This window comes from Palaemon carinicauda, chromosome 42 (genome assembly GCF_036898095.1).
Source record: "Palaemon carinicauda isolate YSFRI2023 chromosome 42, ASM3689809v2, whole genome shotgun sequence".
Lineage (NCBI taxonomy): Eukaryota > Metazoa > Arthropoda > Malacostraca > Decapoda > Palaemonidae > Palaemon > Palaemon carinicauda.
In genome coordinates this window covers 41,630,243-41,637,742 of record NC_090766.1, presented here as the reverse complement: position 1 = coordinate 41,637,742, position 7,500 = coordinate 41,630,243, and positions in this window count along the sequence as shown.

Below are 7,500 nucleotides of genomic sequence, written 5' to 3'. Positions count from 1 at the left end.
GATAGGTATTTTTAGTAAAAACTGCTTAGAATAACAATATTGTTACTTTCCGAAAGGCATAATAACACAGACCCCCTTCTCGCTCCCTCCCTTACATCAGAACGAGTTTTACTTTAACGCCAATAGATGGCACCAGAGGCACCTTGTTCCAACTAATATTGTCAATTATTTGACGGCCACGTGGGTAAAAAAGGTGTGGTAGGAAAGTAGAGGCTAGAGAATTGGTAGTTGGTAAATTGTCCAACGACCGTTTCCTTATTAGGAATGAATATTTTTATCAGAAAATGGCGTAAAATTTTCACATGCTATCGGAAGCAACCTGAGTTTACTTATGAAAGTGTAGTATTTCATTTCTTCGTCAGAACACATGGATAATAAGTCATGTCCCTGTACAATTGACCAAAGTAACAATCATCAGCATAGTTATGGTTGGTGGGACGAGTTTGGGACAGCGCTGCCAAATGGAATTTCCTTGACTGGAGAATGTCATTATTCTTTACAGATTCAAATCAATTATAGAGTAATAGTTATATGCCAGAAGGTCTATACTATGGTGTAATTTGATGTTCTTATAATCAGCGTAATCAACATAGACAAATCGAATAATGAAAAAGAAAATTGTCACATTTCTGTACCTTCACCAACGTCTGACTGCGTTGCGTCATCCACCTGAAAATTTGTGTTTGTTAATAAGGGCGTTCCAGAGTGTGAATCAGTTATAAAATAAACCTTATCATCATTTCCTTAGTAAATGTATGCATGTCAATTAAGCTGTTTCTTCGTTCAACATAGATTGAAAGAATCTATCGTGTATATATATATATATATATATATATATATATATATATATATATATATATATATATATATATCATTAATGTTTCCTCTTAACAATAACGGCCAGGGTCTTCGTAAGTCAATGATAGGCCAATCGTGCATATGAAAATAGGGATTCTGAGAGAGAGAGAGAGAGAGAGAGAGAGAGAGAGAGAGAGAGAGATGTCACCTACAAGACAATGATGCTGATGATTTCTGCAGATGAATCAGAGAGACCTATAACAAGAAAAGCTAATGTTTATTTATATAGGTGAAATGTGAATGTTGCATTAAGCTATTCAAGATATATGAGAATTATTTGTTGACATTTATTTTTATTAGTACTAATATTGATCGTGATGTTTTTAAGGAATTTGTTACTGAGCATAGAGTTGAAGATGATAGTTTGGAGAGACGGAAATATAAACAAACATAATTATAATGTCTACGGGATTAATGAGAATATAAATAACGTTTTGCTCTATACAAAAGTTTGTTCCAAAAGAAGGGTTTCTTCTGTAACGACATCAAAGTGAGATTTAATCATTGCCAATAAATCAAAAGAAAGGTTTCCCTTCTTTTACATTTTTAATTTGATTTAAAGGTTAACAAAGATTATAGGTTGTTGGATGTCAAGAAAAGTTAATCGAGATTTTTTTTTTCAAAGTATTAAAAAAGTTCTTCAAATAAGTTACAAAGTCCCTATGATTGATAGAAATTAGGATGAAGGCTAGGGTGGCCTAAACAGTCAAATGTTTACCCTTATTTCTATTGGTCATAGGTTTGAGTCCTTGGCCGGGCAGAAATAATTATCATTAAAGTAATTTCCCTACGCATTTGAGATCCCAAGGCAGAGCAAAATCGATATTAAGGGATATTTGTAAGATATTTGCAAAAATGATACGCACACACACACACACACACACACACATATATATATATATATATATATATATATATATATAGTATATATATATATAGGCCTATATATATCACTAATACTTTTGATATTAATTAATGTAAATATCACCCACAATGACATTTAATATCGAATTCTACCCTTAGGAATGTAAAACCATTGGAAAATTATTTATGATAAATGCTTCTGACTGGGCGAGGATTCGAACCTATGCCCTGAGCCAAAACAATGCCTGCAGGGAAGAGTTTACCAATCGGGCTATTAAGAGATATAAAGTTCATTTCAAGTCCACTGTGCATATTTATGTCGAATTCAGGAATCTGTTCTAAGACTTGAAATCAACCCATCAGACCCCACGCCGTCAGAGCCTTTTTAAACTTTAGCTCCCCCCCCCCCCCACCCCAGCAGAGTAATGCTTCTACGACCCTGATATATGGGAAGAATGATGATGGGAATAACACTAAGAAACAGAAAAAAAGCAACATGGATACAAGAGCAAACTAGAGTAGAGGATATTCTAACAACATGTAAGAAAAAGAAATGGACGTGGGCAGGGCATAATAATGAGAATGTCAAGAAATAGATGGACATTAAGAATAATAGAATGGGTCTCTAGAGATTCTAAAAGAAGCAGGGTAAGGAAAGAAGACTATGGATCGACGAACTAAAAAACTTTGCTGGCGTGGACTGGCACAGAAAGACCACAAACAGTCGCAAGTGGAAGGACATGTCTGAGGCCTTTGTTCTGCAGTGGACTAGAAGCTGTTGATGATTGATTGATTGATTGATTTAAAGTTTTCAGGCATCCTGACATCTGAGGTCATTGACGCCGGAAGCTGTTGATGATATAAACACACACACACACGCACGCAACCACACACACACACACACACACACATATATATATATATATATATATATATATATATATATATATATATATATATATATATATATATATATATATATATATATATCCTGTCTTGTTCTGGCTATTATTCTTCACACAATTTCATTATTTTTATCTAAGAAGTTATACGGTACAAAAAATATCGAATATAAGATATAAGTCTCCATAGTAAGCTTAATAAAACGCCAGTGGATTCATTCGTTACATAATCCTCATAAAGATACCTTCGTCACCTAACGCTAACCTGGAGCAGATCTATCAAGCGTAACGCCTGTTGCGAAACACAGGGGAAAGACTTGTGTTTTTCCATTGGAAATATGAGGAATGGAAAGGTGTTTTCCTGCAATCAGACACCGCAACAATATGACCATAGATCAACAAAACGCAGACGGTAAACGATTACGGGTGGATTGTAATCGCTATACTACTACTTCTTCTTCTTCTTTAGATTGCCCGGAGCTTCTCTCCGGACAGGGGCTTTTTGATGGTGCGTCTAGCCCCTAGGTGGTTTCCCCGGCGGGTAGGTGTGGTGGTTGACGATCAGCGGGGCCTGGAAGTATATTTTTTCTTTTCCCTAGTTAGGGGCGAAAAGAGGTTTTATAGTGGTAAGGGAAAGGCTGTAAAGTAAAGAGTCCCAGTGAGTAGGAGAGTCTGGGAGAGGAAAGGAGGGTTTTCAGTGGGAGAAGAAAGAAGCAGTTTTAAGTGTAAGTACTTATTGCTGCTTGCAAAGGTCAATTAGATTTCGCAACATGTTGCGAACTTGCTCAGCCCAAGGGCCAGCACTGATTAAGCCCCTGGCTGGCCATGGGCGGCGTCAAGGGATTTTACTTATAGAAATGCCTGCTTTAGGCAGGCAAGGTCAAGAAACCAAGTGTTTAGGCCTGTTTAGGGCCAAAGTGATGAGATTAAGCTCAAAGGTGAAAGATTAAAGAGTTTAGTCCCAGTGAGTTAGAGAGACTGGGAGAGGAGGGAAGGGTTCTCGGTGGGAGGGGAAAGAAGCAGTTTTAGGCATAAGTGCTTATTACTGCTTGCCTGGTGTCACTGGGTATGGCTCTGGCATGCCAGGGACAGAGTCGAAAGGATTTTTCTTATATGAATACCTGCTTTAAGCAGGCAGGGTCGAGAGACCCAGTGTTTAGTTCCTGTTGAGGGCTAAAGAGTTGAGATGAAGTTTTAAGGGTGAAAGGTTATAGAACTTGGTCCCAGTGAGTTAGAGGGGCTGGGAGAGGAGCGGAGTGATTTGCGGTAAGAGGGCAAAAAAGGGCGGAGGAAAGCCTTAACCAAGGAGAGAAGGCTAAGGGTGGTTGAGAGTTGATATCTGCATAGGCTGGGAGAGACTCTTCTTACCTAGGTGGGGGGTAAGATCGCAGAAAACCTGCAAGCGTCTCTATGTTTTTGAGAATGTGGGCAGTCACATGTTCTGCAGTATGTGGCACTCCTTGGCCGAGGTTTTGTCTCAGATTTGTGGTTTCTGGACAGTGGCAGAGGTAATGATCTAGTGGGAGTGCCGGAACAGCTTCGCAGTACTTGCATTGCCTACCCTCAGGGTTGATGATTTCCCATGAGCAGGGGTACCCTAACCTTAGTCTGTGGTAGATTACTGCTAGTTTGCGGGGCGTGTTCTTTGGTAGATCATGTGGTGCCAGGCTGGTAGTGTTGATATACCATTTTGCTGATTTTGACGAGGCAAATAGGGCTTGTCTGATGGAGCTATGTAGTTGTGTTTGACAGTAAGCATTCATTGCTGATTTGAACTGTTCATGCGATGGGTTAAGGGTTATGCTGATAGTGGTGACTTGGAGGGCCTGCTTTGCTAATCGATCGGCTTCTTCATTACCGAGTATACCTATATGACTGGGGATCCAATTTAGTGTGATCTGTCGGTTCTGGAGAGCATGTGTGTGGGCTATCTGTCTGATAGAGGAGATGATGAGTGTGTTTTCTCGGATATCTTGGCTCCTGATTGCTGCCAAAGCTCCTCTGGAGTCAGTATGTATCGTGGTGTTACCTTGACTGGTGAGTGAATGTGTGAGGGCTTTGAGTATGGCAACTAATTCAGTTTGGAGTGTGGAGGCATTGTTGGAGATCCTCCAGCAGTCTGAGAAATGTGGGGAGTAGACTGCTGCAGCTGCCGCAGGAACCTCCCTGTCTACAGAGCCGTCAGTATAATACACATTGTCAGCGAGCGTGAGGGTGATCGAATCAAGGGCTGCTCTAAAGGCCTGTGCTGGTGGGCATAGCGCCTTGGAGAACGGGAGGGTGGTGTAGTGGTACTTGATTGGGCTGGGAATCCAGGGGGGTTTTTCCGAAAAGTCTGGGTGGAAGGTGTCTTTTTTGAGTGTAGATAGCATTGTCTGAGAGCAGTTGGATCTTAGGGCTGTGATAAGATGGCCAGCATAGGTGTGAGGAGGGGCCAAATCTTCCGAAAGAGAGATTAGGCCTTGACGTTTGTTATGGAGTGGGCAGTTCCGGTTGGTCTTGAAAGTTTTGAAGATTATAGAGCTGTTCCGTGAGTTTATCCTATCTGTGAGTGGCAGGAGATGGGTTTCGGCTCTAAGCAGTGAGAGCCTGGTCCAAATCGGGGCACCGAGGATGGTCCTCATGGCATTATTTTGAATTACTTCAATGGACTTTTCCTGTGTAGGGCTGAGGGTAGTGAGAACACGGGCTGCATATTCTACCAAAGAGCGTACAGCCTGAATGTAGAAGAGTCTTAGAATGTGATGTGTTGCCACCAAGCGTCAAAGTATAACAGCATGACAAAAATGTCTGGAATGACGCATCAAAATCGTAGGTGCTGTTCATATAATTGCACAGATTCACGTAAGAACAGCCACGAAATGTCGTTTATCATATTTTCCAATAAATAAGAAGATCCAGAATGTTTTTTTTTTCTTTTTTGCGGAGAGATGAGAAAATAAGTCTACGTACGTAGTATGAGTTATGATGCTCTTGAGATTCCCCTTTTGGTTTTTTCATTTTATTGGATAAATAATAATCCAGGAAGTAAGTTTGTGGAGTTCATTTCATATTATATGTGATTTCTTTAGCTAAGTATAAATAAGAGTAAACATTTCTACATACTCTCTCTCTCTCTCTCTCTCTCTCTCTCTCTCTCTCTCTCTCTCTCTCTCTCTCTCTCTCTCTCTCTCAGACACACATAAATATGTATATACAGTATATACATATATATGTACCAGCAGGAGTCACTTCAATTATTCGATAGGCACTGCCCATCACAGGGAACTGGCTATCCTTTGATAGATGTAACCAATGAATCCTCTATGGATTTAGTCAATCTACGGAAAGACACACACACACACTTATATATATATATATATATATATATATATATATATATATATATATATATATATATATATATATATATATATATATATAACGACAAATCACAGGAACGTGCTATGCCTCAAGATGACAGCAGGTCGAGAGAAAAAAGGAAACGAAGAGTTGACTAGCGCTTTCATGTTATTATTACCTCTTCACGGTCTAAAGAGGTGTAATAATAACACGAAAGCGCTAGTCAACTCTTCGTTTCCTATTTCCCCCCGGCCTGCTGTCATTCATATATACATATATATATATATATATATATATATATATATATATATATATATATATATATATATAAATATATATATATATGTATATATATACATACATATATATATATATATATATATATATATATATATATATATATATGTATGTATATATATACATATATATATATATTTATATATATATATATATATATATATATATATATATATATATATATATATATATATATATATATACTGCCAACTTCTTGCTTGGTCTGCAAAGCAATTATATCAAAAGGAGGGAAATGAAGTGAAGAGGGAGTAAAAGGATAAACGGAGGGGTAAAATGAAGGGAAGAAAGGCATAGCGAGAGGAGGAGAGAGAAAGATTTTGCAGGCAGTCTGCTAGCAAGGTTTAAGGTAAGGTAATTTGAGGTAATTTACATGATTTCAAGGTATATAATTTTTAAGGTATTTCTAAGGTGATTTCTATTATACTATAGTCAGTTTTTTTTAATGAGGCGCTTTTTGCACTGACTCGCAATGATGCCCTTTTAGCTCAGATAAGTTTCCTAATCGCTGATTGGTTGGACAAAATAATTCTAACCCATCAGCTACTGGGAAACTTTTCTGAGCTAAAAGGGCACCGCTGTGTGTCAGTCCAAATGCGTCTCATTAAGAAAAAAAAAAGTCCAAATGCGTCTCATTAAGAAAAAAAAAATTAAGTATATTTTCAAATTTAAGGAAATTGGAAAAGTTTATAAGGAAATCTAAGGTAAAAAGAGAGAGAGAGAGAGAGAGAAAAAAAAAACCAGAAGAATCTGAGGTAATGTCAACATGCTCAAGTTTAGTACTTGTCTGCCAGCCAAGTCCTACTACTACAGATACTATATCTCGCTGCTTGCGTAGGACCCCAACGCTGTCCAGGATGTTAAATGCTTTCCTTAGGATCGTGATGCTTCTGTGGTCGTTGCTTTATGGCCTTTGGCATCATCAGCCTTTGCATGAGGCGGTTTATGACGCCTTGCCTTTCGTTCGTTCTTATCTCGCCTTTTCTCTAAGTAGTTTTTATCTTTTGTCCACTCTTGTAATAATGACGGAGACGTCCGCCTTAAAGAGGAAGTCTTTCTGATGAAGATAGAGACGTTAAAAGATATACTTCATATCTTTCGCTTTGCTATTGATGTTTATTTAGAAGAACAGTCAGACCGTAGCTTAGCAAATAATAATAATAATAATAGAGAGAGAGAGAGAGAGAGAGAGAGAGAGAGAGAGAGAGAGAGAGGAGAG